This window comes from Rattus rattus, chromosome 14 (assembly GCF_011064425.1).
Source record: "Rattus rattus isolate New Zealand chromosome 14, Rrattus_CSIRO_v1, whole genome shotgun sequence".
NCBI classification, from domain to species: Eukaryota; Metazoa; Chordata; class Mammalia; order Rodentia; family Muridae; genus Rattus; species Rattus rattus.
The window spans coordinates 17,539,528-17,563,791 of record NC_046167.1 but is presented as its reverse complement, the minus strand read 5'-3'; the positions used below and the strand labels follow the sequence as shown (position 1 = coordinate 17,563,791).

The following is a 24,264-nucleotide window of genomic DNA, read 5'->3' as shown; positions in this document are numbered from 1 at the left end:
GTGTGTTTGTCTGTGTATGTATGTGTAGACATGAGCACCCCAGGTACTCATGTGGAAATCAGAGGACAGCTTGGGGGAGGTGGTTATTTTCTCCCTCCAAGTGGATTCCTGGGATGGAATTCAGGTTGTCAAGAGCCTATCTCACTCTGTAGCATAGCTGATCTAGAACTCTGGCCTTGAACTCACTCTGACATCAGCCTGTCTCCATCTCCCTCCCAAATGCTAAGAGCACCGTGTCTGCATGTACACCTGCAGAAGAGGGAGTCAGATGCCATTACAGATGGTCGTGAGCCACCTTATGGTTGCTGGGAATTGAACTCAGGACCTCTGGAAGAGCAGTGCTCTTAACCTTAAGCTGAGCCGTTTCTCCAGCCCAAGTGCTAGGATTAAAGGCACAAGCTATGACACCTAGCCTGTTCTTTCTGTTAGAATAGACATCTAGCTCTTTGGGGGGATTCTGTTACAAAGCTTAACTTTTGGAGATTTAAATGTGAATTCATCAGTTACATAGAATATGTTTCATCTAGTATCATCATAAGAATTCAAATCCAGGGATAATGGAGGTAGGAGGATTTTCATGAATTCAAGACTAGCTTGGACTTCAGAGTAGGAACCTGACCCAAAGAAACCAAAACCAACAAAACAAAAGAATCTAGATTAGTGCTCACTTCGGCAGCACATATACTAAAATTGGAGCGATACAGAGATTAACATGGCCCCTGGGCATGAATGACATGCAAATTCGTGAAGCATTCCATATTTAAAAAAAAAAAGAATCTAGATTAAAGGCAAGGACCAACACTTGAGTGTTGACCTCAACATATGTACCATGGGTACACTTACCCACACACACATGCATGCACACCGAAGCCCACATACACACGTGTGTGCATGTACACACACATTTAAAAAAAAAACAAATCAACATTTAAAAATACAAATAAGAGAATTTTGAGACAAGAATTGGCACAGCGCCAATTCTTCTGGCTGAGGTGAGAAGTTTGAGAGTTCAAAGCCAACCTAGGTTAAGTAAGCCCCAGTCAGAAAAATAAAAGGAGTTCCCAGATGAGTTTGACTCAGGCCTTGGGTGTGAACTCGTGATCTATGGAGGGTGAGAGATTTGTAAATGCAAGGTTATAGGGTGCTGTTGTGGGCTAAGCTTGGAGTTTTAGGATTTCATTACCCTCAAAGAGAGGTTTAAGAAGGTTAATTGATAAGAGTGTCTAGGCATAGCCCTGTCGAATGACAAAGACTGGGAAGGTTATATTCATTAGAAAGTCCATGTAAATATCAGAAATAGCTCAACAAAACCAAAACAGAACTGATAGCACATCTGAAATTGAGTAAAGAGAATTACTGTTTGAATTGTTATGTCTTCTGAGGTTTTAGCTGTAACCTGACACAGCCTAGAGTCATCCGGAAGGGGGGGTCTCAGTCCAGAGATTGATTAGACCAATTTATGGTCATGTCTGTGAGAGGTAATTAATAAAAGAGAGTCCAGCCTACCGTGGGCAGCACCATTCCCTGGGCTAGTGATCCTGGACGGTAAGAAAGCTAGCCGTGTATGAGTTTGTGCGCAAGCCATCAAGTAGTGTTCTTCCACGGTTTCTGCTTCAAGTGCCTGCTCTGAATTCTCTCAGTGATAGACTGTCACCTGGAAGTCCACGTCAAATAATCCTTCCCTTCCCTCAGCTGCTTCTGTCTGAGTGACAGTTACGGAGTCATTTACTGTGAAGGACCCCTCTGTGAACTGGTAGATATTCTTCTGAAACATTTCTTTCTTATTTATATAGCGACTCCTTTTTCTGTTGATTAGTGTTAACATGGTTTGTTTTTTCTTCCATTGTTTTTTTTTACTTTCAAACTATCACTTCATACCTGGAGCATATTTTATATAGTTCAATTTGCTATTAAAACTATGCTTTTCTGGATTTGTTCTGAGATACTCTTTTTCACTTTGTAATTAGGCTGATTGTCTGGAACCCAGTATGTAGCACAGGCTGGCCTTGCATGCACAATTCCTTCTGCCTTAGACTCTGACTGCTAGGACCGAAGGCTTGTACCACATGTCTTGTTCAAATTATGTCTTTCAATTAGAGTGTTTAGACCATTTCTCAATACGATTATTAACTATCCTTAAACACACAAAACCCATGTCTGACTGTCCTTATTCTTCTCAGAGTGAAAACTGTGTCAGAGGAGTGGCAGACTTCAGTCTGTCCTGAGCTAGTCAAATCTGGGATTTACGGATTGCCCGCCCCCTGGAGATTTCCTTGGTGACAGGTCCCAGAGGTGATAACCTTCCGGGTGAAGGGGAATCTTCCGGTTTGGTGTCTTTGTAAATCTGTACTTTTTAAGAGGCTGGTGGGGCTGGCAGATGGCTCAGTGGGCACAAGCCTGAAGAGCCTTAGAACCCACAAAATGCCAGGAAACCTGTAACTCCAGCAAACCCGTAACTTCAGTGCTGTGGGGACTGGAGACAGAGGGCTGCTGAGGCTTGCTGGTTGCTAGTCTAGCTCCATTTTCAGTCAGAGATGTAATTTCCAGTAATAAGGTGTAGAGGGATAGAGCAGTGCGCCCAGTGTGTGGGAGCTGACACTCCCTCACGCTCCAGAGGCAGCGACAGGAGAAGTTCAAGGACAGGCTTGATTTTACATTGAACGCAAAGACAGTTTGGGTAGGACTTTATTGCCAGTGTCTGGGAGGCAGAGGCAGACGGATCTCTGTGAGGCCAGCAAGTTCCAGGCCAACCAGAGCTTCATCGTGAGACCCTGTATCACAAACTCCAGCAAAACCAAGGCTAGGGATATAGCTCCGTTGGTAGAGGAGAGAGAGAGAGAGAGAGAGAGAGAGAGAGAGAGAGAGAGAGAGAGAGAGAGAGAGAGAGAACGAGAAGCGTTGGGTTTTATTCCCAGCACATAAAGTGGGCAGAGCAGCTGAGGACCGTGTCTAAGCATCAGGTAATACCATCAAAGCTCAGGGTCAAAAAAAAAAAAAAAAAAAAAAAAGGGGGGGTTGGGGATTTAGCTTAGGGGGTAGGGGGGTTGCCAGAAAGGGCAAGGCCCGGGGTTCGGTCCCCAGCTCTGAAAAAAAAAAAAAAAAAAAAAAAGCTCAGGGTCATCTTCTTCTACATTGTGAGTTGGAGGCCAGCCTGGCTACATGAGATACTGTTCCTGTGTCTGAGGGAGGGGTGGTAGTAGCTGGGGATTAACCTTGAGAAGACCTGCCCTGCATTCATCTCTCTGACCTACCCCAGGGCCTGATCAGGCCTTTCTCCTCTCTTTCTGGCCTGGAAAAGCGCACTGACATCCCGATGACCCTTTAAGATAATGAGAAACTTGTGAAGTTCCAAGGGATTTACTGATAAAGCGTTTCCGCACAGGGCTGGAAGAATGCTGCAGTCCTGAGGAGAACCTTCCCGGCCTCCCTTTCATCCCTTGCAGAGCCCTGGCTCACTCAGCTTAGCACATACTGGATGTGAGTGACCCCCCCCTTCAGTGTTTCCATCATCCAGACGAAGGTGTTCCCCAGGGAAACAGCTGGATGTCCCGGTGGGATGCCCTGTCACCCACAGACCTGACAGAGCCTCTGCCAACAGGTTCCTCAGTCCCTCGAGACACCCAGGAATCTGTGGGAATGGGTTCCTTTGTGGTCAGGTCCTGAGAAACCCAATTTTCCAGCACGCTGAATTGGATGGAGAGTACAGGGAATCAGAGACATTACGCCATGGGCCACCTGTTCAGACATCACACCATAAGCAGCTCTTTTAAAGTCTCCCTGTAACCTGTGGGAAACAGAATGAAAACATTCACTCATCCCAAAAGCTGAGGTGGGGGCTGGAAGAGAGGTAACTGGCTTGATGTCTGTCTAGTTAGCTGAAAGCTCCATCCCGGCATTGAATAAATTCGCATATGACCTCAGCACTTGCAGAGTGGAGGCCGGAGGATCAAAGCTTAAGGTTATTGTCTTAGTTAACTGTTCTATTGTTATGAAGAGGCACTGTGTTCAAGGCAACTCTTTATTTTTTTAAAAAAGCATTTAACTAGGAGCCCTGCTTGCAGATTCGGAAGTTTAATTCATCGTCTTCGTGGCGGGGAACACGGCAAGTTCACCCCTGGTGGCACACTTCCCCCAACAAGCCACGCCTCCTAATTCTTATCAAGAAGTGCCCTTCCCAGGTAGCTAAGCATGCAAATATATGAGCCCATGGGGGCCATTGTTATTCAAACAACCACAAGCAGTCCTAGGGAGTTTGAAGGCTGGGATACTGAGGCCATGTTGTGAATAAATAAAGGGCAAACTTGTGGGAACTGGAACACTGATTGATTGACAGATCCCCGTGGGGGGACTGGGATGATAGGACTTGTGGTCTGATCGCTCCCTGAAATGGGCCATCTCTCCAAGTGTAAGGAGCTCCTGTACTTTCCCTACGTAGTCAGCCTCACTGAGACGCTCGCTGCCCACTAGTCATCATCCACTGCAGCTATTCTCACGCACCTTGACATCCCCTGGGCCACAGCTTCTTCCGCTTGCCCCATCCTTCCCAGCTCCACCTCCCAGGGTGTTTCCCAGGAAGCCTTTTCTGACCTCTGAGGCAGAGGAGAACTCTCCACTGGGACTACACAGGAGTGAGGAGAGGGTGGAGGAGAGCAGGCTCACGCTTCTCTCATGGAAACCATTCACTGGACACCGAAGCTTCCTGTCGGTCTTGGAGGCTCTAGGGAGCCAGCAGGATTTTCCAGAGGAAGGGAAGGAGGGGACAGGGCTGAAAATGGTCTTAGGAAGCTTGGACTTTGTGCACAGAGACACAATGGAGAGGCCATAGGGAAAGTGATGGGAAATCCCGGGCTAGGTTAGGCATTTAGAGTTCAGGTCTGAACGGAACGTGGGAGCATGTGCTGGAATGATTGTGAGTTCAAGTCCAGCCTGGGCTTCAAAGTGAGGCCTCCCCTCCCGCACCCTCCCCCCTTTTAAATCACTGTGGAGACAGCAGAATATAGATATTTTAAAAAATAAATTTATGGGGGTTGGGGATTTGGCTCAGTGGTAGAGCGCTTGCCTAGGAAGCGCAAGGCCCTGGGTTCGGTCCCCAGCTCCGAAAAAAAGAACCAAAAATAAATAAATAAATAAATAAAAAAAAATAAATTTATGAGCTAAGATTTGGTGACATAAAGGAAGTTACAGGAAAAGTCTCAGACTTGACCAGGTCGACCTTTCTTGAAGGCTCCCATATTTCTAGCTACTCCTGTGATCCTCATATTCTCGTTTGAAAACTGAAGGTTCATGTGGTTCATGCTGGTCTGACACTTCACAGTCAGATTCTTTTCCCGACCTAGGCCTGTTTACAAGGAGAAACTGACACTTTGCTGGCCCAACCCATCTCTCCTTAATTTGTTTCTTAATCGGGCTCCAGAGTTCTTAGAAATGTCACTGACAGTAAACAATAAACAAGTTCCATTTCCCTCTGCTGCACAATGCCGGGGGTGCACCTGGCTGAGGACATCACACCAGGCAGGCAGGGGACACTGGTATCCAGCTTAAGTTCTGCTGGGTGAGGGATTCCACAGTCTGGGCTCATCTCCCAGGTCCCTTGGCCTAGAGCTGTCACTGGTTTGCCAGCCGAGGCCCTGGCCTTGTTGGGTTTGTTTTCTAACCTAGAGTCAGGGGTGTCCCTGATCACTTGGACAAGAGCAGAAGCCTGATGCGGTTGCTCAGGCCTGTAACCCCACCACTTGGGACTCAGGCAGGAGGATTGCTGTGAGTTCAAGGCTAGTCTGTGCTACAAAGTGAGATTCTGTCTCAATTCTGTTCAAAATAAGCAAGCACAGCAAACACCAAACAAACCAAGGATAAAAACAAGAAACAACAAAGAAACGAATAGAAAGAAACAAAACAAGCATGGCGTGTCTTCCCACCATCCCGGCCCTGGGAGGTGGAAGCAGGAGGGTTAGGAATTTGAGGATAACCTTGGCTCAGCACCTCTGTGTGCTTTGTGCACACATCAGCTGCATCTCTTTTGTTCCCAAGCATAAAGGAAACGTGTGTGAGGAGAGAAATACAAGAAGAAAAATACAAGCCACTCTTCACATGGCTATAGTTCCTAGAAAATTGAGACATTTCATTCCCCAGCCATCACCACCACCAACCCTTCTGGTTTAGCACGTTTCCCTTTTTCTCATTCTTCATTGTTTCTCTGATAATTTCACACATACAATTTTGATTATAGTCACCCTTCCCTACTCCTCTCAGATCTACCCTTATCTCTCTACGCATTCAACTTCATATCCTCTCTCTCTCTCTCTCTCTCTCTCTCTCTCACTGAGTACAACTGGTGCTGCCCGTGTTCTCTTGCATACGTAGCCTTCCACTAGAACATGGTTGACCTACCAGGAGCCCCGCCCTTAAAGAAAACAGACTTTCTCTCTCCTTGTAGCTATCGTTTGTCCATTAGTTCTTAATTTGGGGGTGTGATTTCATGCCCACATTCCTGCCCCAGGTCTTATGCAAGCTGTCTCAACTACTGTAAATTTGTATCTGCAGTTTCCCTGCTGTGTCCCACAACACTTTCCTGGTAGTCGGCCACTGCCTCTGTCTCACACAGCCTTTCTAACCCCTGTTTTGCAATTGTCCCCAAACCCTGGGAGGTGGTGGATGATAAGACAGACGTCCTTTCAGGGGTGAGCAGTCTACAGTCTCCTGTTATCTGAACCGTGACAAATCGTGGGTCCGTATTAATCACCATCTACTACAGAAAGAAGCTTTTCTGATGGGATTTGAGAGAGAGATGCTAATCCATGAGCATAAGGGTACAATTGGGAGTCAGTTTACTCCGATGCCCATTTACCAGAATAATAATAGTACAGTCTCCCCGGGGGCCTGGGACCTGTCTAGCCAAAGGTTCTCTGACCCAATATCAGTGCCAGATATGGGTTTTAGATTGTAGATTGATTGGTCAAGACAGGATTTCACTCTATGGCTCAGGTTGGTCTTGAGCTCATGGCAGACCTCCTGCCTCGGCCTCCCACGTGCGAGATGACATTGGTGACCACTGTGCATGATTTTATTTCTCAGTCATGTTACATTCGTATGCTGTGTTAACCCTGACTCATCACAGTTTCAGCCCCTCCCAGATGCTATGCCAGCATCTCACGGGCCTAGAAGCGCCTACAATTGTTGCAATGGAGAGGAGGCCAAGTAATGAATTCGGGAACTCCCTCAAGTGGGGGAATTGCACTGGGGTCAGCATCGTCTTATCATAAGGATGAGGACATACCGAATAACTTAGTGATTGGGAGATGCTGGCAGAAGGATCTGAAGGAGGTCAGTGCCACCCTTGTCCTTTCTTTAAGAAAGACAACCCAGCTTTCTGATGTGCATCAGTGAGATTTGTTCCCTTCTGTGCTGAAAGACTCTCGTTTATAAGAGAAGGAACTAAGGGAAGGGAATGCTGCAGAGTCCCTAGAAAGTACCCAGAGAAGAAATGGGAGCAGCGTGGGGACAGTTAGGGAGGACCATTACAATCCACAAGAGGGAGAAGAGAAAGAACCCATCCCCAGACCTTCAGTCTGTACCCTGCAGAGGCAGACAGAGGACCAAGGCCATTGAGAGAGATTGGAAAGAGATACTGTTTTCTGAGCATGTAGAAAGCAGGCCAGCAGGCCTGGTAATGTAGCTCAGTTGGGAGAGCGCTTGCCTAGCATACAGGAAGGCTTCAGCTAGGTCCAAAAACTACAATAACTGCTCAGAGTGACATACTCTTGTCATCTCATTACTCAGCCATGTGGGATATAAACACACACACACACATACATGCACACACATACACATATACACACAGACATGTAGACACACACATACATACAAACACACATATACACGCACACACCTACACGTATACACACATTCACCTAGACACACACATACACACATACATCACACATACATACACATATACACACAGACATGCAGACACACACACCATACATACATATACACACATACACATATACACGCACACACCTACACATATACACACATTCACACAGACACACACATACACACATACATACATACATACATACACACATACACACATACACACACATACACACACATATACACATACACATACACACACAAACATACACACACACACACACACACACACACACACACACACAAACGTGCTGGCTTCAAGGGCAGAGTGCCCAAACCCGGTGTTCTAGTTTTATAAGTCCTGGAGTGACTGCTAAGGGACTGGAGTGAACCAGGCATGTGACTGTCTCTCGAGAAAATGGGGGTATGTAATGCAGCTGCTAGGAATTCTGGGAAGCACTGGGAAGCACTCTCAGGGTCCTGGGTTCCCTTCCTAGAACTGTGTGTATGCGTGTGCGTGGGGGTGGAGGTAGGGGTGGGCGGTCAGACTCTTGATATTCAAACCATTCTAGTTACTCAGCTTTTAAAAATGATTGCACTGGCAGGCTGGCGAATGATTGCCTTTGATCCCGAGGTCAACATGAATATGTAGTTTTTTTTTTTTTTTTTTTTTTGGTTCTTTTTTTTTGATCCAAACCTAGGGCCTTGCCCTTCCTAGGCAAGTGCTCTACCACTGAGCTAAATCCCCAACCCGAATATGTAGATTTTACCAGTTGCTTTTCTCATTGCTGTGAGGAGAGACAAAAGCAATATATGCAAGAAGAGGTTTATTCTTGCTCATGGTTGGAGGATTGAAGGCCATGGCTGAAACCCTGTAAGCTGTGTCATCTCTAGTCAGAGAGCAGAGAGAGGATGCTTATTGGCTAGCTTTGCTACTTCAGGACCCTAGTCCCCGGAGAGGGATCCACTCACACTCAGGACAGACTCCCTCCCCTGTTAATCCTTGGGGAAACATGCTCATGGTGTCTCCATGGTGATTTCAGAGCCAGTCAAACTGATAATGAGCCTAACTATCACAGCAGGTCTGGGCGGGGTCAGGGTGAGGGTAGTGGTGGTGGGAATTGTTGAGTTTAGGGGACACTGTTTCCTTTGAGGAATAGGAAAAGTTCGAGAGATAGGTGGTGGAGGTGGTTGCTGCCGAAAAATGTGAATGTACCCAACACCACAGGGCTGTGTGCTTAAAGAGAACCGCAACACAACGAGAATGTTAGGCCTCCCATAGCAACACAAGAGTCACGGGAAAATGAAAGACGAATGTTAGAGCCCTAGCTAAGTGACTGGCGCACCTACAATACTAGCACTTGGGCAGGGGGATTGTCATAAATTCTAGCCCAGCCTGGTCTATATAGTTTGTTCCAGAACAGCCAGGGTTTAATAGAGAGACCCTGCCTTAAGCAACAGAACAAAGCAACCAAGCAAGCAGTCTCCACTCCTTTCTCCCTCATCTCTGCGTTCCCCTACTCCCAGCACACGTGCACCCTCCCTACAGGTGGAGGCCGAGGCCTGTAAACAGGAAGACTTGAGGCTCCCAACATCTGCAGGGTAGCAGCAGGTAGGACAGGGCTGAGCCTCTGGGCGGCCAATGGTCAGGAACGCACTGCTTTTGTATCTGATGCTGGCCCAGGAGCAGAGTGGATCAGGATGGTACAGCTGGCTGCCTGTCCATCTTACGGCTTCAGCAAAGATAACTGGGAGACTCCTCAAGGCCAGACCTTACCTCCTCACAGGCTGGGATTCTGTGCCACGGCTCTTTGTCCTACTTGGAAGCACAATGGGTAGGGCAGAGCAGCAATTGCCAGACTGCAGCTCAGACTTCACTGTGTGATGCAAAACGTACTCCATCTGGGCCTGTTCCTCCTCTGTGTTTCTGTCGCAGCGGGCCAAAAGCGAGAGCCTTGGTCTGGGGGAGAGATGTCGGTCTGACTCAGCTGGATCATGCCCAAGTCCGGGCGAAGTTTGCCGTTGGGTCAGGAGTCTGGCTGAGGTCAGGGTATGAGGACAGAGGGTGGAGCTCGTGCTAGGCTTTCCCCAACTCCGCAGGAACCCTACCGTGGACTCTCCTGGACCCACTCTGTGGCCTCAGGTTCCAAGTGTGGAGTTGCAGAGACCCTGGACGCACACGCGTACATACATCGGGCATGCTTAGGAGATGCGGTCCTTCCCAGACATACCTGTTCTTCCTCTTGGGGACTTCCAATGGGTCTAGCAGTGGGGGAATTTCTCTGGAAACCCCCAAGAAGCTTTGCGCCCTAAGAATGTGTCTAGTCTTCTCACAGAAAGTCAACCCAGTTTTAGTTCTCAAAACAAACCCCACAAAAGGAACCCTTTTTTCTTCTTCAGGCAGGGTCTCTTGTGGCCTAGGGTGGCCTGGAGCTCTTGGTGTAGCTAAGGATGACTGTGACGTTCTGGTCATCCTGCATCCGCCTCCCCTGGACTGGGATTAGAGGTCTGGACCACGCTAACTCGTGTATGTGGTGCCGATTGCTTTCTGTATGCAAAGCAGGCACTTCACAAACTGATGTACAGCCCTTGCTCTTCTCGTTTGGATTCTTGAAACAGGCCCAGGCTGGCCTTCAGCTCATTCAGTCTCCCTGCCTCAGCCCACGGGTTGTTTGGATAACAGCGCGTACCACCATGCCTGGATAGATCTCAGAGACTAGAACAATACCGCCGACAACACAAATGGGATTAAACAGCCAGGAGGCCAAAGTCTTGCTTCCTGGCAGGTAGGTCTCTTGTGAGAACTCAGATGACGAGAGGGTAGGCTGTGGCTTTCCTTTGATCTGTGGACACATCGCTATCAGCAGCCTACAAGACCATTCAATTCTTCCCGTACTTCCTCTGAGTCTGCCAGTGTTTGGGGAAGGATTGTGAGGATTACCTCAGGCTCTCAGTAATCTGTTCCGGAGGCTCCAGGTAGACCGCTCCTTCTGGAGCTCAGCATGTCTGTTTTTCTAAGTGTGGGCTCTTCCCTAAGGTGTTTTTACCAGTTGTGGATAATTTAACAGGAGTGGGATCCCGGACATTTTCTAAGAGCAAGCTTTGACCAAAATTGGAGAGCAGAGGTGTGGCTCAGTGGTAAAGCACTTTGCCTAGCAGGTATAGTCGGTATAAAGCCTTGGATATGAACTCCAACATTGGAAAAACAAAACAAAACAACAAGCCAACAACAACAACAACAAAATCCAAACCAAGGGGTTTAGAATGATCGTGATGATACATACTTGTTATTTGTGTGTGTGTGTGTGTGTGTGTGTGTGTGTGTGAGAGAGAGAGAGAGAGAGAGAGAGAGAGAGAGAGAGAGAGAGAGAGAGATTGATGTCTTTGGGAGCTTGATCAATCTTCCTTTTTCCCTTGATACAGGGTCTCTCATTGAGGATCCCAGTGATCCTCCTGTCTCCACCTCCCTGGCATCACTTTGGCTTCATCCTTTCTTCATTTAAATTTTTTTTTTTTTCCGGAGCTGGGGACCGAACCCAGGGCCTTGCGCTCCCTAGGTAAGCGCTCTACCACTGAGCTAAATCCCCAGCACTTTGGCTTCATCCTGCTTTTCGTGTGGATGCTGGGATTTGAACTCACACCCCCATGCTTACTCAGCCAGTGCCTATCCACCGTTGCAGCTCCCTTGTTCCCACATTTGTAATTCTAACGGTTGGGAGGTTGAGGCAGGGTGATCAGGGGTTTGAGGCCAGCCTGAGATACATAGTGATACCTAATGGCCTCCGGACCAGCCAACTTTTTAGTGTCTTTCTGTCTATCTGTCTGTCCATCCACCTACCTAACTCTCTGCCTCTAAACACTTCTTTAAAACAAGGAAAGGGCTGAGCAGAGTAGGTCACATCTGAGATCCCGTCACTTTGGAGTTTGAGGGCAGAGACAGACTGCTGAGAGTTCAATGCCAGCCTGATGTACGTACTGAGTTCTAGGACAGCCAAGGCTACATGGTGAGATCCAGCCTCAGAAAACCAAAACCAAAACCAAACACCAAAACCAAAAGTGAACCCAAGCAAAAACAGAGCCCAGATGAAATCCCGGGAATGAGTTTGATCCAGAATGCTTATCTCACAGGTGGATGAGGTGTCCAGTTTCCCACCATTGTCCAGCGTTTATCAAAGAGAACACATTTCAGCAGATGTGGTGGAATTTTATCCAGCATCACAGGTTTCTGAGAACAGTCATGTTTTCCTGTAGGACTTTCTTTCCCTCTCTTCGGTGGTTCACACACACCCTTGATATTTTAAAAGAGTATTAGTATACATTTTCAAAAGCAATATTAGAAGGTTTATATTGTGGTGGGAGCAAGCAATGCAGAATTGTCCCCTTTGTCCCCTTTGACATTTGCAAATGTGCAGGTCAGTGGGCTTGAGTGTGTTTGCTTCCTTGTGCAGCAGAGCTCTAGAATGTCTTGTCTTGCAAAACTTAAACTCTTCCTCTCGATTTTTCTGTCTTCTCTCAGACCTTGCAGTTGTCACAGGGGTGGCATGGGGACCACTATGCTCTCTGTGCACTTCCCTATCTTCTGTCTGTCTCACTGGACCTATCAGAGTTCAGCTAAGAACCTGCATGGCAGTGACCCATTTGGTATCTCGGTATTTGGAGGTGGATGGAGGAGAAGCCAAAGTTCAAGGCTAGCTTTGGCTATGTAGTAAGTGTGAGGCCGTTGTAAGCCCTAAGCCAGCCAGGTGGATGGTGTAGTAAATGCATTGCCCTCAAGCCTGACTACTCGAGTTCAATCCCTGGAATCTACCTGGTGAAGAAGACACTGATTCTAGAGAGTTGTCCTTTGACCTCTACAGTATGAACTGTGGTATTCCTTCCCAGCTTCAACAATTCATATGTACATACTACATACCTACATACACACATGCATGCATACATACATACACACCATACACACAAGCATACATGCATACATACATATATGCATATATACAACCATCCATACATGCATTCATACACATATGCATGCATGCATACCATACATACGTAAGAAAAAGGTAACTCTCAGGGATCACTCTCACTCCCCTGGACTACATCATCAGCACCTTTCTTCTCTTCTCCAACTGTTAATTAATTATTAATTTCTAAATTAATTTCTTGAGTCTCAACATGGTAGCCCAGGCTGGCCCCAGAATCTACCATGTAGTAGAATCTGGCTCCAAGTTCACGTTGTAGCTGAGAATGACATTGAGCTTCTCATCTTCCTGATTCCACATCTCCAGTGCTGGGGTCAGACATATCCCATCACACCCAGTTTATGCCGTGCTAGAGAGCAAACCCAAGGCTTCAGTCACGCCAGGCAAACACTGCCACCGGAGCCATCTCCCAGCCCTACCCATCTCCTTCAGGTTTTGTCCTGTTTTATTTTCTGAAACGGGTTCTCACTCTGTAGTCCAGGCTGAACTCATTATGTAGTCCAAGGTGGCCTTGGACTCTTGGCAATCCTCCTGCCTCAGCCTTTCAGAATGCTGGGTTTTCAAAATGATGGAATTTCAAGTATGCATCACATGGTATCTGACTGCCCTTCTTTCCTTCTCTGTTTCTTTTGTAAGAAAACACACATAAACACACACACACACACACACACACACACAAATGCAAACAAAAATAAACAACATATCAATAAGACAAAACTTAAAAAAACAAAAAGACAAAACTTAAGGGGCTAGAGAGATGGCTCAGTGGTTAAGAGTACTGACTGTCCTTCCAGAGGTCCTGAGTTCAATTCCCAGCAACCACATGATGGCTGGCAACCATCTGTAATGGGATCTGATGTCCTCTTCTGGTTGTGTGAAGACAGCAAGAGTGTACTCATAGGCATAAAATAAATAAATCTTTTTTAAAAAACATAAAAAAGATGAAAATTTAAAATGCCCAAACAAACCAAAATAAGGAAAACCATCTACAAACATAGAGAGCTTACAAATATACAGCACTGCTGTGTTCTGTCTGTTATTTTTTTGAGACAGGGTTTCTCTGTTGTAGCCCAGGCTGTCTTGGAACTTGATCTGTAGACCAGGCTGGCCTTGACCTCAGAGATCCATCTGCCTTTGCCTCCTGAGTGCTGAGACTGGAGGCAGGAGCCACCACCGCCCATCTCCACGGAGTTTATTGTGCATTGGCCAACTACTCTTGCCCTGCCTCATATACCCAGAGAGACTCTGTCGGAGGAAAAGGATTTTCCCTTTGCTCGTGGGTATCCGTTGCATTCTTGGTTATCACATACATTCCTGGAACCCATGTCTACTTTCCCCTGTCAGTGCTGGGACCCTGTGAGTCTTGAACGTGTGCAGACGCTGTGCTGCAGCCTCTGTGAGTTCGTATGTGCACCAGTCCTCTTGTGTCTGGAAGACATTGTGTCTTTGGAGCGGAATCATCATCCTTGGCCTCTTGGTCTAATCGCGTTTTCCGTACCCAAGGCAGGACTCTGATGATGATATCCCATTTAGGATCGAGTATTCCGAACTCTCCCAGGCTCTTCACGTTTTGCACGCGTGGGTCTGTGTTACTTCTCATCAATGCAAGAGGAGGGAGGGTTCTCTGATGAGACCTGAGTGAGGCAGTGATGTCGGGGTCTAGCAATTTGTCATTAAGCGTCTTTGATTTGGGTTGGGGATTTAGCTCAGTGGTAGAGCGCTTGCCTAGCAATGGCAAGGCCCTGGGTTCGGTCCCCAGCTCCGAAAAAAAAAAAAGTGTCTTTGATTCTGTTTCTTTTTTTTTTTTTTTTGATATCTGTCGCAGTTTGTTTTTAATGTTAACAATCGAATCCAGGGCCTGGCGCCTTCTAGCCAGCCACTCTAACACTGAGGCATAGACTCAGTTGTCTTTTGTTTTCTGGTTTTGTTTTTTGTTTGTTCATGTACTTGTTTTTGAAGCAGGGTCTCATATAGCCCAGACTGTCCTGACCTCCTGCTTCTTTTTCTTACAGACACTTTGTAACCCCTGGGGCTTTGTGTATACAGTCTAGCACTCTCCCAACTGAAACACTTGCTTGGCTAGACCTAGACATGGCTAGCTCAGAACTTACTATTTAGCCCAGCCCGAACTTAAGCTCTGTTCTGCTTGCATTTCTACGGTTGCACAGAAATACCTGGACTAAAGCAATTTAACTAAGGAAGGGTTTATTTGGTTTACAGTTCTAGGTTACAGTTATCGAGGAGAAGGTAAGGTAAGAATTAAAGCATCGTATCCACAGTCAAGAGCAGAGAGAGTAAATGAATGGATCATCACTTGCTCTCAGCTGGATCGATCCTGTCTTAACATTGTTCTGGTCCCTTTGTGTAGGGGATTGGTGCCACCCACAAGGGGCTGCATCTGCCCCCATGGACGAACTTGATCTAGGTAATTCCTAAGACTTTCTTTCCAGGCGATTCTGGGTTATATCAGTTTGGCAGTTAAAAACTAAGGAGGACAAACTCATAGAAACCCTCCTGTCCCAGCCTACTGAGTACCAATATTACAGACATGTGCCTCAGATTACAGGCTTCAGAGTTGTATGAATCAGAGGTGGCTTTGTTTATTAATCATTTATGAGCCATAAGATTTCTGATCAGATTAATAGCATCCAAAGTGGAAGAAGAGCCTTCCGAAGGGATATGCAGAGCTGTTGACATTTTGTGCAGTAACTTTAGGGTCTTCAAGTTTTAACTTTCCATTTTGTAATAATGTTACTGAAATGTTGCAAAAATAGGGCAAAGCATTTACAATCCCTCTTACCCAGAGTCTGCAAGTGTTAGCCTGCTACTCTTACTTTTTAATGTTGTCAGTCTTTCTGTCTATCTGTCTGTCTGTCCACCTACCTAACTCTCTACCTCTAAACATTTCTTTAAAACAAGGAAAGGGCTGAGCAGAGTAGGTCACATCTGAAATCCCATCACTTTGGAGTTTGAGGGCAGAGACAGACTGCTGAGAGTTCAATGCCAGCCTGATGTACGTACTGAGTTCTAGGACAGCCAAGGCTACATGGTGAGATCCAGCCTCAGAAAACCAAAACCAAAACCAAACACCAAAAACCAAAACCAAAAGTGAACCCAAGCAAAAACAGAGCCCAGATGAAATCCCGGAAATGAGTTTGATCCAGAATGCTTATCTCACAGGTGGATGAGGTGTCCAGTTTCCCACCATTGTTCAGTGTTTATCAAAGAGAACACATTTCAGCAGATGTGGTGGAATTTTATCCAGCATCACAGGTTTCTGAGAAGAGTCATGTCTTCCTGTAGGACTTTCTTTCCCTCTCTTCTGTGGCTCACACACACCCTTGGTATTTTAAAAGAATATTGGTATACATTTTCAAAAGCAATATTAGAAGTTTTATATTGTGGTGGGAGCAAGCAATGCAGAATTGTCCCCTTTGTCCCCTTTGACATTTGCAAATGTGCAGGTCAGTGGGCTTAAGTGTGTTTGCTTCCTTGTGCAACAGAGCTCTAGAACGTTCTTGTCTTGCAAAACTTAAACTCTTCCCTCAATTTTTCTGTCTTCTCTCAGACCTTGGCTCCTAGCCTTCTCATCACTTTGTCCTGCATGGAAGTCGGGCTGTTTGTCTCAGAGGAGCGGCTCAGCTTACTTTGCTTTGCGTGGTGTTCTGGAGCCTTATCTGATCCTTATCCTTTTGTTGACTCCGTAGTAGGCTACCATATCCATTTACCACATCTTATTTATTTATTGATCTTTCAATGAATACTTGATGTTTCCGACTCCTTCCTATTCATGTGCATTGCGCAAAGGTGCTTTGGCTATGAGTGGACAGTAGCCAGAGTAATCGCCACTCACTTGATTGCTTCGGTCAGAGTATTTTATTTCGGCCACAGGAAAACAGTGTATCTGTAATCCCAGCACTCAGAAGGTCTCCATCATCTGGAGTTCAAGGCCAACCTAGGTTACCTGAGATCTTGACTCAAAAAAACCCTAAAAATTTAAAAGTACTTGAGGCGTGACCCCCTACGTTACCCTCTGTGAATCCCTACCAACAAGGATGGCTTCATTGCTTTCCCAGGACCTTATCAAAGGAAGGTTTAACCAGGGACTTCTATTCTGTTGACTACAAAGGTAGTCGGTCAATGGTGTTACTGTTGTGTCTGAATCTACGGTTTTTCACTAGACTTCTGTGTTAGAGGCTTTTTCTAGATGACTGGAGCTTGAGGGCTCTGACCTTAGCAATGAAACAATCTATTAATAGATTCATAATTCATTAATGGAATGTGATTGAAATTAGGAAATGGACTCTGCTCAGAGGAAGGAGATCAATAGGGAATGTCCTGGAAGGTGTATCTTGTCCCCAATCTCCACTATCTCTCTGATCTCTCTGTGTGTCTGTCTGTCTGTCTGTCTGTCTCACTTTAGCTCCTTTCTGTCTTTCCTGCTCCACCACATCCTCACACTCTTTTTTTTTTTTTTTCTTTTTTTTTTTTTTTTTTTTTTTTTTTGGTTTTTTTTTTTGGAGCTGGGGACCCGAACCCAGCGCCTTGCGCCTTCCTAGGCAAGCTCTACCACTGAGCTAAATCCCCAACCCCTCATCCTCACACTCTTGATGTTCTGTGTCCTATTATGGCCGTAGCATTAAATCTACCCTCCCACAGCCTAAAAATGCTACAACCACAAGCCAAAACCAGCCCTTCTCCCTCTGTTAGGTGTTTTGTCACAGGGATGCAAAGTGACAAGCACAGTCACTGTATCCTCAGTCGGCGGCTTCACACTCACACACACTTGAATTGCACTCAGAGACTCAAAGACAGAAAGGAATCCTTGAGAGCAGAGACTTGTCTATGCAGGTCATAGAACTGGTGAGTGGTTGCAGTGGGAAGAGGATGATAGGCCCCCCAAGGGATCATAGGTTCCCTCATTTGCAAGGCTGGTTGGAGACCAGCTGCTTTGATTTTCAGATGTTGTCCTTGGGATCTGGATGCCATGGGGATGTTAGTAGGATGCGTGCTTGACATCTTTCTAGCCTGCTGCTGCTCATCCCCAAGGCGAACCTCTCTTTAACCCTTCCAGCTAGCACCGAATGTCTGGTCATGGGCGCCACACAATGGCCTCAGCTCCCTGGGGCTGGCGATGTGGATCAACAGGTAAAAGCACTTGCCTCACAAGACCGATGGCCTCAGATCAATCCCTGAAATCTGGGGTGGAAGGAGAGAATGTCCTTCCCTCTGAAGAACGTTGCTCTCTGACCTCCATGTGCAGAAGAGAAGTCCTTGCGTCTTTGTAAGTAGCTGCTATCTTAGCTATGGTCTTATTGTTTGGGGAAGTGATATGCTGAGATAGCGTCTCTCTGTAGCCCAGGCTGACCCCAGTCTCATGGCGATCCTTCTGAGTGGTAGGATTATAGGTGTAAGTTGACCAAGCCTGATGTGGGACTAAAGATGCCACCGAGCTTTAGCCTCACCTCCCCATTGCTAGGATTGCAAACATGCCCCACTGTGCCCAGTTTCTGCAGTGCTTGGAGAGAACACCCGGGCCTTGCCTTAGCTAGGCGAGCATTTTACCAACCGAGCCAGATGTTCTGTATTTTACGTCTCGTGTTTTATCTGCTGATTTCTTTCCACTCTCTTCACAAGTCACCATGCAGAATCAAACAGGCTCGCCCTTATCTCCAGCTAGTCCAGACTGTCCCATTCTCTCATCTGAGTACTATGCATTAACACAGCCCAGCTGGAGAAGGTTTTCGAACATCTAGTTAGCATTGCTTTCCAAAACCTGCATTCATTATTTTTTTTTTTTCTTTTCACAATCCAGCTCTATTTTTAGGCTGTTTTCCACTGAGAGAAGTAAGAGGGGAAGAGAAGGGGAAGGGTGCCAGCCCGGTCGGTCTGTCAGCTGGGAGTTGCTTCACAACACGTGTTTGCACCACAGGCGCTGACAGGCAGGTCGGCCTTGCGACACAGCGCCCTCCCCTACTTTCTCAACGCTGATCCCTGTGAGCGGCAGTGGGGCTCACTTTTCCACACTCAGCAGAAGATGGGCTGTTTTGCAGTCTGTGTTCTCCTCAGGCCTGGGTTCAGTCTAGGGTAGGGAGGCTCTGACTGCCCCCATCAGTGAGTCTGTGTACTCAGACACGAGGAGTGAGTGTGTGTGTGTGTGTGTGTGCGAGTGTGCGTGTGCGTGCGCACGTGCGTACATGGGTGTGGAGGCCTGAAGGTAACTTTCCCGAATTGGTTCTCTTCTTCCAGCATAGATTCAGGGCCATTTCTTTAACCTGCTGGCTGAGCCATCTTACCAGCCTGGTACCATAGTTTCTTCTCCGCCCTTCCACTCCTGCTGGGCGAGCTTCGGCAATGGGCTATGACTGGATCGTAACAGCAAACTATATCTCAGCTTGCAAGATTTAGAGGGTCTGTGAAATTGCTTACCCTTCCCTTCCTCCTCCCCACTCCTTCCCCCTCCTCTCCTTCCTCCTCTTCCCCCTCCTTTTCCCTTTCTTCCTCCTCTTCCTCCTCCCTCTCCTTTTCCTCCTTCCCCTCCCCCTCTTCCTCCTCCTCTTCTTCCTTCCCTTCCTCCTCCTCCTCCACCTCCTCCTCCTCCTTTTCCCTTCCCTTTTCCTCTTCTTTTAGAAGTCAAAGTCCCATTGTAGCTTAGGATGGCCAGAGACTTATAGTGATCCTCCTGCCTCTGCCTCTCAAACTCTGGGGTTACAAGCATAAGCCACCACATCTGCCTTAAATCAGCTTCCCTTGTAACCGAATTTTTCTTGTCGTTGTTGTTGTTTTGAGACAGTGCGGCCTCAAATTCGCTCTGTAGTCACTGCCTTGCTTACGTCTCTGTTGCCGTGAAGAGACGTCGGGACCACGGCAGCTCTTATAAAGGAAAACGTTTAATTCAGGCTGGCTCACACTTGAGAGGTTTAGTCCGTCATGAACACGGTGGGAAGCCAGGAGGCAAGCAGGCAGACATGGCGCTGGAGAAGTAGATGAGTACATCTGGGTCTGAAGGCTGCTGGGAGAGAGAGACACTGGGCTGGACTTAGTCTTTGAGAATCTTTAAGTCTACCCTCAGGGGCACACTTCCTCCAACAAGGCCACACCTCCTGACCCTTCTCTAGTAGTGCCATTCCCCATGACTGAAAAGTCAAAGGCATGCATTGATGGTGGCTATTCTTGTTTTTTTTTTTTTTTTTTTTTTTTTCTTTTCTTTTTTTTTTTTTTTCCCGGAGCTGGGGACAGAACCCAGGGGCTTGCGCTTGCTAGGCAAGTGCTCTACCACTGAGCTAAATCCCCAACCCCAATGGTGGCTATTCTTATTTAAACCACCAGTCCTTGGCCTCCTGACCCTGTACTTCCCAAGTAAGGGAATTACAGCTGTGTGCCCGCAGCTGGATGTTTTCTTTAACCTAGAGTCAGCTTGGCCTCGAACTCACCATTCTTCCGATGCAGTGACGTGCTGGGATCCCAGGCTAGTTTCAAACTTACTGTGTAGGTAAGGATGGCTCTGGACTCCCGATCTTTCTTCTCTCACCTCCCCGTGCTGAGATTACAAGTAAGCGCACAGTTTCTGCTTTATAAGGTGCTGGGGATTACTTTGTGCACTGAGCCACCCCTCCAGCCTTGTGAGCCACCATGTTCCAGCGTGCATCCCCTAGAGTCTTCTGCAGCTGTGTCTTTTTTAAAGTTTGCTCTCGAAGAGCAAAGACTATAGAGACACTAATCATCTCCAAAGATCTACCTCAAACTTAGACTCAACCATCACCCCCTCCCCCATCCCTGCCACCACCAAGGATACCCAGCCTCTGCTCTGTCCCAGTGTTGAGTGTCAAAACCTTTACTGTGGAGGTGCAACACATGCATGCTCACCCCAGACACGGAATGTCCCCATGATAGATCAAAGTACGGATACTGCTTACCAAAGTCCAGCTTGGCGAACAAATGAACTCTATTGGGTTACAGGAATATGGGTGAGGGTTACCTACAGAAACAGAAACAACTCAAAGACCGTTGTACCACCGAAGCCTACCCCGGCTTTGGTGACAACTCCCAAAGCTGGGAACCTGGAGCGCACTGCACAGCCTGCAGGCCGCTCCACAGGCCGGAGGACGTCTTTCCAGGTGCCTCAGGTGACCTAAATCACTTCCAGGAAGTTCGGCTGGTTTCTGCTTCTTCCAGGAAGCTGGTCTGGTTCTGGAGTCTTCTTTTGCCCCGTTTCTCCTCTCAGAGTCTTTTTTTGCCACTCAGCCTGACCGTCTGAGGGTGGTCTTAGCAGCTAGGCTTTGCTTACTGAGGGTAAGGGGTGGGGTGGTGGGCAATGGGGGTTGCGCTAGGCATCTGATTCAGGGAGTTCTTGAAGCTCCTTTTTTGTTGCTTATCTCCCAGCTTATGCTTATGCAAAGCATAAGCTTATGCTTATGTTTCAGCTTGCTCCCCTGAAAGATTGAAGGTTTTGATCTTGTTGGATCAAACTGTTACACAACACCTGGTTTTCCCCAGTGTAGCATCAACATCATTGCAAATTTCATCCATCCATGTACATACACTGCACATCCATGCATGTACATACATGAACATCCATCCATGTACATACACTGCACATCCATGCATGTACATCCATACATGCACATATATTGTACATCTATACATGTACATACATGTCATTTGCAAAAGGCAATGCTGAGTTCAACACATGCAGTCACCATCCCATGAGTTCTGTGTTGTTTGTTTGTTTGTTTGTTTGAGGCAGGATCTAGGTAGCCCCGGCTGAATAACCTTGAACTCCTGATGGCCCTGTTTTCGTTCTGGAGTGCCCACAATACAGATGTGTGCCACCAGCCCTTGCACCATGGAATTCTTTACTGTCACTCTATCAACTCCAACCTCTTGGCCATCAGGATCTGCGCAAGCTAAGTACTTTCTCCCTAGGATTTAAACAAAAGGACTTATCACTCATTAACATGAACATTTTTTAGCTATTAGCCAGACGTGGCAGTGTGTGCCTTTGATCTTAGAATAAAACATCAAAATGAAAGCTATTGGGACCTGTAGAATATTGTGTTTTGGAGAAGCATGACTACTCTGCGTCGTGTGTGTGTGTTTTGTGTGTGTGTGTGTGTGTGTGTGTAGTCATGTAGTATAACACTTCTTGGTTGTTTGTTTTTAAAGACAGGCTTTCTCCATGTCATCTGGGCTATTGTGGAGCTCACTTTGTAGACCTGGCTCTGAAACTCAGAGATCTGCCTGCCTCTGCCTCCTGAGTGCTTAGCCAACCTTTATTAACACAATTACTCTGTGTCTTGATGGGGTTAAGACACTGACAGAGAGAGGATCTTAAAACCTTCCCAGAGTAATGTGAAGTGTTGCACACAAGACGCCGACAGAAAGCTTTCGCTGCATGGGCAAGGCCTGCCTGTTATGATAGAACATGTATGTAATCCCAACAAGTCAGGAAGCTGGGGCAGTGTCTTGAATTCAATGCCAGTCCGTGTTGTATCTCATGAAAGCTAATTTCAAAACGTAAATCAATACCCAGGGCTTGGGGGGTATAGCTCAGTTGGTAGAGTGTTTATTTATTGTGCGTGAAGTCTTGGGGTTCAGTGCCAATAAGCTAGATATGAAGGCATGTGCCCGTAATCCTCATACTTAGGAGGTAGAGGCAGTAGAACCAGGACTCCTGTGTCAGGGCTGGAGAGATGGCTCAGTGGTTAAGAGCACTGGCTGCTCTTTCTGAGGGCCTGGGTTCAATTCCTAGTACCTCCACATGTGAATAATTTTTTTTTTTTTGAGAGAGAGAGAGAGAGAGAGAGAGAGAGAGAGAGAGAGAGAGAGAGAGAGAGTTCAGTGTCATCTTCAGGGAATATAAAAAGTTCCAGGCCAACTCCGTCTATGTGAGGTCTTCTCTAAAAACATCAACTAAGTAAATTAATAACGGTACAGCCGAGAGTGGCAGGAGGAAGTGTAGACCTGTGACCCAGCGCTTGGGAAGCCAAAATGGGAGAACTGAGAGTTTCATGTTTGCTTGGGCTATGGAGGCTATAGTCTCACAAAACAAAACAAAACAAAAAAAAATGTAGGCTGGAGTGTTGGCTCAATGGTTAAGAGCACTTGTTCTTGCAGAAGAAGACTTGGGCTTAATTTCCCGAGACCACAGGGTGGCTCACACCCATCCGCAACTTTAATTCATATATATATATATATATATATATATATATATATATATATATATATGATTATATATAAGAGCACACATAAATACCCACATATATATTCTTTACTATTTAAACCATATAATTTAAATTTTTCTTTTCTCGGTTTGCTACACTTATTTAAGATGCTCTTCATGAGATTTAACCAGGGAACAAAGTCTGTGATGGGTGTTTCTGAGACTTCCTTTGTCAATGCAATTAATCTGAGTCTCTTCACTCTCTTCAGGCAGATTCTTCAGACAAGGGCAAAAAGTAGCCTCCTTCTTTACCTAAACACCACAGAAACAGTCCTCTAGGCCACATATTGAAATTCTTCACTGAAACCTCTCGGGCCAGGTCCACACAATTCAAATTACTCTCAGTAACAAAGTCTTCCATGTTCCTACCAGGATAGCCCCATTTAAAGCATTCCACTGCTTTCCAAATCCAAAGTCCCCAAGTCTATATTCTTCCAAGCAAAAGCATGGTCAGACCTTCATAACAATAACCCCAGTTCCTGGTACCAACTTCTGTCTTAGTTAGGGGTTCACTGCTGTGAACAGACACCATGACCAAGGCAAATCTTATAAAGGACAACATTTAATTGGGGCTGGCTTCCAGGTTCAGAGGTTCAGTCCGTTATCATCAAGGCGGGAGCATGGCAGCATCCAGGCAGGCATGGTGCAGGAGGATATGAGAGTTCTACATCTTCAACTGAAGGCTACTAGCAGAAGACTGGCTTCCAGGCAGCCAGGGTGAGGGTCTTAAGACCATGCCCACAGTGGCGCATCTACTCCAACAGGGCCACACCTTCTAATAGTGCTACTCCCTGGGCCAAGCATATACAAAGCATCACAATAGTCCTGGGCTTTCCTAGAACTGGTTGTATGGACCAGGCTGGCCTAGAACTCAGAGATCTACTTGCCTCTGCCTCCCAAGGGCTAGGATGACAGACCTGCGCCCCCAGGTGCTGCTAGAAAATCTGATGCTCCTAGTTCCTGCCTCTTCCAGTGCTGGCCTACAGCAGTGGTTCCAAATGCCTGGCTGCGTCCACGTTTTGAAAGAAAATACAATCTATGAGCTGGTTTTGGGAACCTCCCACGTCATCTGGACAGCTTCTCTCAAATCTCTATTTCCATTTTTATACAGGTCACAAATGTTTTGTGACTAAAAGCCACCTTTGGATGGGGGTGCCGACATAGAGGTTTGTTTTTGCCAATTATTTGAGG

General features: G+C 46.6%; 1 non-coding gene across 1 annotated transcript; it reads left to right on the top strand.

The window, feature by feature from the left end:
- Positions 1–660: 660 nt before the first annotated feature.
- LOC116884118 lies at positions 661–764 on the top strand. Its single transcript, XR_004385849.1, has one exon. It is a non-coding gene; the product is annotated as a U6 spliceosomal RNA (small nuclear RNA).
- The last annotated feature ends 23,500 nt before the right edge of the window (positions 765–24,264 follow it).